The 12,701-nt window shown below is 43.7% G+C and overlaps 1 protein-coding gene across 3 annotated transcripts in view; it reads right to left on the reverse strand.

The window, feature by feature from the left end:
• The window catches only part of mapk12a (mitogen-activated protein kinase 12a), a 122,118-nt gene that overhangs the window by 102,473 nt on the left and 6,944 nt on the right, over positions 1-12,701 (reverse strand). The gene's annotated exons all lie outside the window — the stretch shown is intronic.

Genomic DNA, 12,701 nt, shown 5'->3' on the forward strand with positions numbered 1-12,701 from the left:
AACGATAACTGATCATTGGCTTTTAACATAACTTATAAAAGTAACACATTTATAAAGCTGCATAGGTGACAGGGTGGAGATACGTCTCTGCCAAAGGAGGTGTAATGCACTCCTTCCCTCCACTAGTCTATAGGTCACCTTTGGGCAAGGTGTAGCACCTGCTTAGACACCCCCCCCCCCCCACCCCACTCCGGCGATCAGGGTCCCGTGAAGCCATGGGAGCAGGTGGTGGATGGTCGGATGAGCAGCCGGTGCATATCACGGTCCTGGTTATGCGACCACTGACGCCAGGCAGACAATCTCTGAAGAATATTTATAATGGATGGGGTCACCCATCTTGTAAAGACACTGCCCAGAAGAAGGCAATGACAAACCACTTCTGTAGAAAAATTTGCCAAAAACAATCATGGTCATGGACGAAGATGAAAGAGCCTGATCAACCACATCATGCAAAACGGCTTGTAACGAACCAACAATATAGCTGCAACATTACCTCGTGACTCTCGAACCTAATCCCCGACTAATTAAGGCCAACACACCATATGCCTTCTTAACAACCTATCAACTTGTGTGGCAACTTTGAGGATCTATGGATATTAACCCCAAGATCCATCTGTTCCCCCCCCCCCCACTGCTAAGAATCCTGCCATTAACCCTGTACTCTGCCTTCAGATTTGACCTTCCAAATTCGACTTTACATTTTTCTGGGTTGAACTCCATCTGCCACTTCTCAGCCCAGCTCTGCATCCTGTCAATGTCCTGTTGTAACCTACAACAACCTTCTACACAACGGCACCAAAATTCACGTCAGCTGCAAAATTACTAACCCACCCTTACAGTTCCTCATGTCAAGCTAGTTACAAAAATCTCAAGGATCAGGGGTCCCAGAAGAGATGCCTGCAGGACACCATTGGTCACTGATCCCCAGGCAGAATACACTCCATCTACTACCACCTTCTACCTTCTGTAGGGAAGCCAGTTCTAAATCTATGTAAGGCTGGATCCCATGCCTCCTGACATCCTGAATGAGCCTACCACTGGGAAACTTGTCAATGCCTTACTAAAATTTACATGCACCACATCCACTGCTCTACCTTCAGTTTGTTTTGGTCACTTCCTCAAAGAATTCAATCGCTTCTGAGGCACGACTGGCCCCTCACAAAGCCATGCTGACAATCCCTAATCAAACTATGCTTCAAGAAATGCTCCTAAATTCTGCCTCTACAAATGCTCTCCAATAGTTTGCCCACCACTGACATGAGACTCACTGGTCAATAATTCCCAGGGCTATCTCTAATACCTTTCTTGAACAAAGGAATAACACTGGCCTCTGTAACATCCAGGACTTTTTCAAGGAACGATACCTCAAAAAGGCAGCATCCATCATTAAGGACCCCCATCACCCAGGACATGCCTTCTTCTCATTGCTACCATCTGGGAGGAGGTACAGGAGCCTGTAGGCTCACACTCAATGATTCAGGAACAGCTTCTTCCCCTCTACCATTAGATTTCTGATTGGACATTGAACCCATGAACAATACCTCCCTACTCGTTTTGCACTACTTATTTAATTTAACTATATAATTGTTACCTATGTAATTCAGTTTTAATCATTATATATTGCACCATACTACTGCCACAAAGACAACAAATTTCACCATGTAATTCAGTTTTAATCATTATATATTGCACCATACTGCTGCCACAAAGACAACAAATTTCACGACATATGCCGGTGATATTAAACCTGATTCTGATTCCAATTCATTTGCCATCCTCCGATCTTCTGGGACTACTCCTATGCCAGTGAAGACACACCTTTTCCCTCAACGTTTTTGATCACAGACAACTTGCAGCTGAAGTCATCTCTGTTTGGAAGTGGTTGGTAGCCATTTAATTTCTCGAACGCCGAAATCTGCCTATAGAGATGAGTTTCTGTCTTTGTCAAGTGCAAGTTATTATTCGGCCCATTGAGTCTGCTCCGCCATTTCATCATGCCTGATTTATTACCCCTCTCAACTCCATTCTCCTACCTTCTCCCTGTAACCTTTAACAACCTGATTTATGAACAGTCTATCAACCTCCATTTTAAATAAACTATCTGACCAATGCCTTATAAAGCCTCAGCATTTTTTCCTTGTTTTTATATCCTAGTCCTCCTGAAATGCACGCTAATATTGCATTTGCCTTCCTCACCAGTCCCTCTGCATCTTTGATTTATGAATTTTCTCCCCATTTAGAAAATATTCCACGCCTTTATTCCTTCTATGAAAGTGCACAACCATGCACTTCCCTACACTGTATTCCATCTGCCACTTCTTTGCCCATTCCCCCAATCTGTCTGTCCTTCTGTAGACACCCTGCTTCCCCACCCACAAACCTGACCTTGAGCCATCAATTCCTTCATCCAAATCATTGACATATAAAGTGAAAATGGCCCCAACACCAATCCCTGTGGCACACCACTTGTCACCGACAACTGATCATAAAAGACTCTTTTTATTCCCTCTTTGCCTCCTGACAGTCATCCAACCTTCGATCCATACTACTACCTTTCCTGTAATAACTTGGCCTCTTGTTGAGCAGCCTCATATGTGGCACCTTGTCAAAGGCCTTCTGAAAATCCAAATAAACAACATCCACTAACTCTCCTTTGTCTATCCAACCTGTTACTTCCTCAGAGAATTTCAACAGATTTGTCAGGCAAGATTTCCCCAATAGAAAACCATGCTGACTTTGGCCTATTTTATCAGGTGTCTTCAAGTATACCAAAACCTCATTCTAAATAACAGACCCCTACCATTTTCCACCTACTGAGATCAGTCTAATTTACTTTCTTCTGTTCCCCTCCTTTCTTAAAGAGTGGAGTGACGTTTGCAATGTTCCAGTCCTCCAGAACCATTCCAGAATCTAGTAATTCTTGAAAAATCATTGCTAATGACTTCAGTTTCTTCGGCTTACTCCTTCAGAACCCTGGGGTGTAATCCATCAGGTCCAGGTGACTTAATTACAGTACTGTGCAAAAGTCCTAGGCACATGTAAAAAATTCTGTAAAGTGAAGATGCTTTCAAAGATAATCAAATGAAAAGTCATGCAGTTTTATAAGAAAATTGGCTGGTAAGTCGTTCCAAGCATCTTGGAGAACTGCCCACAGTTCTTCTGCAGACTGTGGCTGTCTCCGCAGGTAATCCCTGACAGCCTCGATAATATTGAGATCAGGGCTCTGCGGAGGCCATATCAGGTGAAATCATATAAAAAATATACTGTGCCTAAGACTTTTGCATAGTACTGTAGCTGCAGGCTTTTCAGCTTTTCAAGCACCTTCTCCTTAGTAATAACAACAACACTTACTTCTGCCCCGTGAAACCTTTGCATTTCTGGCATTCTGCTATTGTTATCAGCCATGAAGACTGATGTAAAATACTTATTAAGTTCTTCCAGTTCCTCTGCCATTTCTTTGTCCCCCATTACTACCTCTCCATAGTCATTTTCCAGTGGTCCGATATCTACTCTCGCTTCTCCTTTATTCTTTATATATCTGATAAAACTTCTGGCATTGCTTTTAAATTACTGGCCCGCTTAACTTCATATTTCATCTTTTCTCTCATTATGGCTTTTTTAGTTGCTTTCTGTTGATTTTTAAAAGCTTCCCAATCCTCTACCTTACCACTAAATATTTGCTTTATTATATGCCCTCTCTTTTGCTTTAATGCTTTCTTTGTCTTCCCTTGTCAGCCACAGTTGCCACATCCTCTCTTGGGAATATTTCTTCATTCTTGGGATTTATCTTTACTGTACCTTCCAAATTCCCCCCATAAACCCCAGTCATTGCTGTTCTGCCATCATCCCTGCTAGTGTTCCCTTCCAATCAAGTTTGGTCAGATCCTTTCTCATGCCTCTGTAATTCCCTTTAGTCCACCGTAATACAGATACACCTGACTTTAGTTTGTCCCTCTCAAACTGCAGGGTGAATTCTATCATATTATGATCACTGCCTCCTAAGGGTTCATTTCCTTTAAGCTCCCTAATCAAATCTGGTTCATTACACAACACCCAGTTCAGAACTGCTGTTCCCCTAGTGGGCTCAACTACAAGCTGCTCTAAAAAGCCACCTTGTAGGCATTCTCAAATGCCCCCTCTTGGGATCCAGCACCAACCTGATTGTTACAATCTAGCTGCATATTGAAATCCCCAAATGACTATCATAACACTGCCCTTATTACATGCCCTCTCTATCTCGTGTTGTCATTTGTAGCCCACATCCTGGCTACTGTTCGGAGGCCTGTATATCACTTGTATCAGAGCCTTTTTTACCGTTGCAGTTTCATAACTCTACTCACAAGGATTCTGCATCTTCCGATCCTATGTCACCTCTTTCCAAGGATTTGCTTTCATGTTTTACCCACAGAACCGCCCCACCCCTTCTGCATACCTGCCTGTCCTTTCAATACAATGTTTATCCTTGGATGTCACCCTCCCAACTGTTATCTAACCCGCCTACCCTGGCACCACTCTGCCCCTTCCCTTCCCTGAAATGGTGCACGACCTCCTCTTTTGCCACAATAGGCCACTCTCAGGGTGGAGAAGCAACACCTCATATTCATCTAGATAGCCTCTCACCTGATGGCATGAATATTGATTTCTCACTCTTCTTCCTTCTACTCCCCACCTGGCCTCTTACCTCTTCTCCTCAACTGTCTATTGCCTCCCCCGGTGCCCCTCCTCCTTCCCTTTCCCTTATGGTCCACTCCCCTCTCCTATCAGATTCCTTCCTCTCCAGCCCTTCACCTTTCCCACTCACCTGGTTTCACCTACCACCTTCTAACTATCCTTCTTCACCTCTGTCTGCCTTTTTATCTGGCACATTCCCCCTTCCTTTCCAGTCTTGAAGAAGGGTCTCAGCCCAAAACGTTGACTGTTTATTAATTTCCACAAATGCTGCCTGACCCGCTGAGCTCCTCCAGCATTTTGTGCGTATCAGCCCAAGAAGGTCAGTCTTTGTCAAAGTTACTGTTGTCCATTTAATATTTCAATAACATTTGAGTGATCATCTGTGTTGGCACATGGCCAAGTGGTTAAGGCGTTGGTCTAGTGATCTGAAGGTCGCTAGTTCGAGCCTCAGCTAAGGCTGTGTTGTGTCCTTGAGCAAGGCACTTAACCACACATTGCTCTGCGACGACACTGGTGCCAAGCTGTATCGGCCCTTGCCCTTCCCTTGGACAACATCGGTGGCGTGGAGAGGGGAGACTTGCAGCTTGGGCAACTGCCGGTCTCCCATACAACCCTGCCCAGGCCTGCACGCTGGAAACTTTCCAAGGCACAAATCCATGGTCCATCTCTCGAGACTAACAGATGCCTGATATATATGTACATGTAGAGAAATGGAACCCATGCAAGTAATTTTGTGTGTGTGTGTGTGTGTGTGTGTGTGTGTGTGTGTGTGTGTGTGTGTGTGTGTGTGTGTGTGTGTGTGTGTGTGTGTGTGTGTGTGTGTAGTTTAATGTAATGTTCATTTAAATAAGTAATTACAGGTTATAAGTTAAATACATTCATTGTGATAATGTACATGCCTCACTTAAAGTTAAGATGGAGTTTAGACCTGCATTCCTGGATTCCCATGTTTTTCTTGAATTAGTTTCATGTTTTGATGTTACTAAATATAACAGTCACCACAAGTCCATGTAATGTCAGTTGTCACTGGCTGTCAGATAAATAATTAATACAAGCTGCACTATCAAAGGAAATGATATGCATAATTAATTTGTTTGAAATCACATTAAAATGTGGAACCCATGGGAGTAACGTATGAGGCACCACGGCAGCACAGAAGTCAGCACGATGCTATTACAGCTGTGGGCGTCAGAGTTCGGAGTTCAATTCCAGCATCCTCTGAAAGGAAGTTTCTAGGTTCTTCCCATGTGCAACATGTGCTTCCTCTGGGTGCTCCGATTTCCTCCCACAGTCCAAAGACAGTACCGTTCAGTACGCTAACTGGTCATTGTAAATCGTCCTGTGATTAGGCTAGGACTGAAATTAGACGGGTTGCTTGGTGGTGAGGCCTGTGGGGCCAGAAGGGCCTGTGAAACTCTGTATCTCTAAATAAATACAAAATAGTGAAAATACTTATCCAAGAAATATTGTTGGCAAGATGCACTTCACATGAATACAGCAAACATGGTCATTGTTTGAAGCTCTATGTCATTGTGGGCATGTGAACACCAAGTGTGGGAACGCTGGTGTGTTACTATGGTAACAGTGTCTGGATGTTGAACACTGTTACCCTAACGTGGGACTGAACAAAGAAGCTGCACTGTCTTTATAAAATGACTTCAATACCCACATGGCCCCAATGGCTTGGTTCAGATTGGGTTCATTGATTGTTACTATATTATCATAGAAGCTTCCTTCATTTAAAACAGTTCTTAGATTGTCAAAAATGAATTTTAGCTATCACTTAGAAAGATTGACACACAATTCAAAGTTACCAGGCATAGTTGGACCCGGCAACAATTTCTAGTTTAAGAAATTAACCATATTCACTCTGTGGGGGTTCAGAGTATGAATAACTAATTAATAGTCCGTTGATGCACTTTAGGTTGAAGGTTGAGGCAACTCAATATGTATTTATTTATTAATTATTTAGAGATACAAGGTAGAATAGGCCTTTGTGCTCCTTCGAGCAGCACTGCCCAGCATCACCCAATAACCCCGATTTAGCCCTAACTTAATCAAGGAACAACTTACAATGACTAATTAACCCTTCTGGTATATCTTTGGACTGTGGGAGGAAACCAGAGGACTGGGGAAAACACCACATATTCCATGCGGAGGATCTACAATGATTCCTTACAGAGGAGGCCACCAGAATTGAACTCCGAACTCTGAACTCCAACACCTCGAACTGTAGCAGCGTCACGCTAACTGCTACACTACCGTGGTGAAACACTACGCTTCCATGATATGGTTCTTGAATTATGATTAATTTTACTGCATTGGCATTCTACGCAGTTGTATTGTAAACCTTACTGACCCAAAGTGAAGGAATAATCTGGAAGTATTACTGGAACAGTAAATGACATGCAATTACAGGGCCGGAGAGCACCTGATCTGACCCGATGCTCGTGCCCACCTCTGCTAGCCCTACAGCCTTATGGCTGCGTGGCTGCCAACAGCCTGAGGCCCAAGGTTCATGACTATCATTGAGTAGATTACACTGCAAGCTGCAACCAGGCCTCAGCCATCTGAACCTCAGGCCTACCCCTCCAAAACCAGATTTTATATAAACAAAATAAGCCTTATTCACAATTTTAAAAAATCATTTACAAGAATAACCATTCAATGCCTTTTCATACTTTACATAGATGGTCAATGCTTTCTGTACTGTTCTATTACATTCAAACACATTAATTGCTCTGTTGCCACTCATGTGGCCCTCTGAGGGGAGGGGGGGTTATATACTAACTACTACAATAATAGAGAGGCTTCCTTCCTCCATCTCCAGTAGAAGACACTGCTGCCAGAGGAAGGAGCCTACTTTTGACTGGTCTCCCTCTCCATCTCGCTCGCTGCTGCCAGAGTCTTGGGTCTTGGTCAAGGTTTGATCGACGTGGATGGTGGATCAGACTCTGTAGTTTATGTTAGGACGTGTTTCTGGTTTCTGGTTGCTCCTTTTTTGTTGCTATTTTGTGCGATATTGATCGGGGTGGACTAGCTCTGAGGCCCGCAGTCAATGAAAAATTGAACTAAACTGAACATTCCTAGACTGCTTCAAGGACTCTGTGGTTTGATGTTTTACATTCTGTGTGTTTCTCGCTTGTTTTTTGCTGTTAGAGCAACTTGGTTTTTTTTGCACGTTGGGTGTTTGATGCTTTCTTTGAACAGATTCCATGGTGTTTCTTTGTTTCGTGGCTGTCTATGGGAAGAAGGGTCTTGGCATTGTATAGTGCATACGGACTTCGGTAATAAATTTACTTTCAACTTTGACTGCATCCAGATGATCGAGATTACATTAAAGCTGTGCAAGCAGCAGATGGCTTAAAGCTGAGGTGCCAGATACAAAGTTTATCCCATATTGAACTCCTCAGCACTTAATGGTGGGTCGACAGGAGCTCGCATAGGAAGCTTCAGAAACAGATAATCTTGGCAGAGTAAACAAAGCAGATACATACAAAAAGGTGGCTGATAAATGCTCTATAAGTGTTGGTGAGATACTTACAAGTGAATGGTACTATAAATATTAGAAGAGAAGCAGAAAGAATAAAAAATAAGTTACCACAAACAGTCTAACAGGAGGAGGTCATCACCTCTCCAACTATAGGTTGACTCATTATAGAGCCTAACGACCGAGGGTAAGAATGACCTCACACAGCGCTCTTTGGAGCAGCGCAGTTGTCCTAGTCTATTACTAAAAGTGCTCCTCTGTTCAGCCAAGGTGGCATGCAGAGGGTGAGAAGTATTGTCTAGAATTGCCTGGATTTTCCGTAGGGTCCTTTGTTCTACCACAGTCTCCAGTGTGTCTGGCTTGACTCCTATAACAGAGCCAGCCTTTCTAATCAGTTTATTGAGCCTGTTGGCATCACCCGTGTTGATGCCATTGCCCAGCACACCACCACATAGAAGATTGTACTGGCAACAACAGACTGGTAGAACATGTGGAGGAGAGGCCTGCAGACTCCAAAGGACCTCAGTCTCCTCAGGAAGCAGAGGCACTCTGGCCCTTGTATACAGCCTCTGTGTTGGTGCTCCCCTCAAATCTGCCATCCAGGTGCACCCCCAGGTACTTGTAGGTCCTCACCTCATCCACATCCTCACCATCAACAGTAATAGGGAGCAGTCCAGGCTTGGTCTTCCTAAAGTCCATCACCATCTACTTTGTCTTACTGATGTTGAGCTGCAGATGATTCAGTTTGCACCATTTGACAAAGTCCTCCACCCGGGCTCTGTATTCATCCTCCCGTCCTCCCTTTATACACCCAACTATGCTGAGTCATCAGAGAATTTCTGCAGATGAGATGACTCAGTGTTGTATATAGATCCAATAACCAACCTGTACATTCAACCAGTGTGCAAAAGACAACTTAATACATTCCTAGAATACATGACGTAGAATGCTGAACCACAAGCTAATTGAGATTTTAGAGAGGAATCACAAGCACAAGAGGTTCTGCAGGTGCTGGAAATCTTAAGCAACTCACACTATATGACTTCATGATGACGTGTCCTGGCCCATCACCTTGACTGTTTATTCCCCTCCATAGCTGCTGCCTGACTTGTTGAGTTCCTGCAGCACTTTTGTGTGCTGCTAAATGAGAGGAAACTTATGTTTTATAACTCCAAAACAAAAAATGAATTGACATAAAAACACGGAGCCGGGAATAATATGTCCAACTTTGTTTTTACTTCAAGCAAAGCGCGCACATATGGTCGTGAAAGTATCTCAGATCCTGGAATCTCCTCCGAGGTGGTTCTAGGACTTGACTCTGGGTCTGCAGGAAGTGGTTATGACAGCTCTGGACACTATTATGGACATGTTGGCATCCCGAATGGGGCAATGCCAAGCTGCCCGACCTGCTGGTCAACCTCAGGCCACCAGACAAAGCTTTGAGCAAATGCTTTTGTTTTGATCATGCCAAGATGACCGGCAGGTAGCTCCTCCAACACCTGTACCTCTCTCAACTTGGATGGTACAACAACTCTCAGTCCCCACATAAGGCAACCACTGTCAAGGGCAAGTTCATCCTGACACTGGTAAAAATAGGGGAACTGGAGTTTCCGCTGCACATTCCAGCCATTCTTCATGGCCATATAGACTTGAGACAGTGAGGGGTCTTTTCTGGGATCCCTTTGGATCACCTCTGCCATGATAGGGAGACTTTTGATTTGCATTAGGGAGAATACGTCAAGAGGGGTGCCCTTTTTTCTAAATTTTTCAGTTATTTCTTTTTCCAAGGATAAACGGGACAATCCACCAGCATTTCCATGATTAGTTGTCCTCTTCAATCTTGTAATTGTGTTCTCTAAAAAACAGAGCATTCGTGCAGCTGCTGTTAGTGGAGCACCCCTCTGTGGACTGAAAATGGACACCAGTGATCGATGATCAGGAATGAGAGTAAATTCTCCCCCTGCAAGAAGTACTGGTGGAAAGTCTTACATCCCTAACCAGATTCAAGGCCTCTCTGTCAGTCTGTGTGTAATTTTTCTCTGCAGCGGCAAGGGAACGTGGGGTGCTCACTTGCATCACTCATAACCAGTGACATGACTTCACCTATACCATAAGGCAAGATGTCACAGGAAGGTTTCATTGGATGATATGGGTCTTTGTCTTTTTGAAAGCCACCTCACACTGCTTTGTCCATTGCCATTTCTTCCTGATCAGTAGTAGTGAGTTCAAGCTAACAATAAGAAGTCCATCGAAAAAATCCAATGCCGTGCTGCTCGCTCTGTGCTAAACGATTACAGCAGGAAATCCAGTGTCACCAACATGCTCTCTAACCTTCAATGGGAACCACTTGAAAACCGACGTACTAAACTATAGTTAATCTCCATTTTCAAAGAAGTTCACAACATCACTCCATCAGACATCCAAGTTCGTCACAGGGTCAGTCCAACTCGACAGCAAACTGGACCTTACACACTGGAAACCCCTTCGTTCAACAAGATTTGCTAGCAGTACTCCCTCTACCCAAGATCAACAGGAGAGTGGAATCTCCTGCCGCCAGACCTGCGCAGTATTTCTGACGTTAATATTTTTAAAGATAGACTCAATCAAATCAATTTAGGGGATCTAGTCAAAACAGCTCACTTTACAATTTAACTCTCACGCTGTTCGCTCCGACGGCGCGTTATAATAGCTGCCCGGCAGTGCTTGCGCAGTACCAAGCAGAAGCAGAAGTGGAGCACGGTAGACAGGTTTGACAGGAACCTGTTATAGTAATCGACAAATCCTAAAAGGACCAAAACTGTGACACGTCCTTAGGCCTTGAGGCATCCACAAACTGCTTGAATTTTCTCAGCACATTAGTGTAATCCTTGTCCATCAATGGTGTGACCACAGTAAGTGATGCTTGGTTGAAAGAATTTGCACTTCTTGTGTCATGCTCTAAGCCCTTAATCTTCTAATCTTTTTAACATTATTCTGAGATTTGGGAGATGTTCCTTGTCATCCTCTCCAGTAACGATGATGTAACACTGAGTGCCCGGGCAGCCTCGCAACACCTGGTCCAGAGCTTTCTGCCAGAGTGCAGGTGCAGATGCTACTCCTAAAAGCCTTTCATAGTGATAAAGCCCTTTCTGAGTGCTTATGTTGAGAAACACTTTGGACCCTTGTTCCATCTCCATCCATAGGTAGGCCTCAGCCAATTCCACTTTGCTGAAGTATCTTCCTCCAGTAAGGTTTGTAAAGATATCCTCTATTCTAGGCAGAGGGTATTGAACTACTTTCAGTACTGGGTTGATGGTGACCTTGAAATCACCACAAATCCTGACGGTCCCATTCTTTGTGGCTACCGGGACCACTAACATTGCTCATGGACTCCACTCAACCTTGGAAAGAATTCCTTCAGCTGCCATGCAATCCAGGTCACTGGCTACTTTAACATGGATGGTATAAGGAACTGGACGGGCTTTGTAAATCTTGGTTGAGGCATTTTAATTTAACACAATTTTACCTTTGATATTTTTGAGGTTTCCGGCGCCATCCTTGAACACTGCTGTGGCATCATCCAGAATCCTTCTTAATTCTCTTTCAGTTGACTCTATTGCAGGGGGTGTGGCATGCAAATGGTGGATGGATTTCCAATCAAATCGTAGCTTTCTCAGCCAATCACGTCCCCACAATGCTGGCCCTCCTGCTCTAACCACATACAAGCCCAATGTGGCTTGTTGGTTGTTGAATCTCACAGTTATGAATATCATTCCCACAGGAGTTATATTTTCTCCCAGTTTAAGTTCTTAGTTGGAAATCTGCAGGCTTCAGTTCAATATCTTTGAAATGCTGTTCAAATCATTTTGTAGAATGACTGAAACAGCCAAGCCAGTGCCCAATGGCATTTTAATTAATTTGCCGTTCACTTCTGGTGTGAGCCATATTGCTTATCTATTGCTACTTTTCACAAATGTAAGTCTCAAGGCTACCCAGTCCTGTGTCACTCTCATCGTTATCAGATTTTTCATCAACAGCATGCAGATTTGTGCTCTTTTTGAAACTCCAACCTGACATTTTATCTTTTTCTCTTCTCTGTACAGCTCCTTGTATCTGTCTTACTTTGTTGCATTTTCTGCGAGTTCCACCTTTGCATTGGTTTGGTGTATGTGAGCCCCTGCTGCAATGGTAACACAACTTGTTCAGCCAGGTTGGTTCCTGTTTAAACGTCGCAATTTTGTTCATGCTCTTTCATTCCTGACTGCAACTCAATTACATCTCTGTCTGCTTTCTATTGATACAACTACAGTATTTCAACTACTCTTTTAAATGTTAGTGCTTCAGTTATGAATCATTCTTGAGCGCTTTCTTGTAAGATTCCACAAACTAAACGATCTCTCATTGCATCATTAAACCCATCACTGAAATGACAATGCTCAATCTCTTCAGTTCAGCTGAAATGGACTCCCCTTCCTTTTGATTCCACATGTGAAACCTAAAGTGTTCTGCAGTCAACAAAGGTTTTGGCCCTAAATGTGTCATGGTCCGGTCCGTGAAATCC

This window comes from Hemitrygon akajei, chromosome 14, assembly GCF_048418815.1.
Source record: "Hemitrygon akajei chromosome 14, sHemAka1.3, whole genome shotgun sequence".
In the NCBI taxonomy this organism is placed as follows: domain Eukaryota; kingdom Metazoa; phylum Chordata; class Chondrichthyes; order Myliobatiformes; family Dasyatidae; genus Hemitrygon; species Hemitrygon akajei.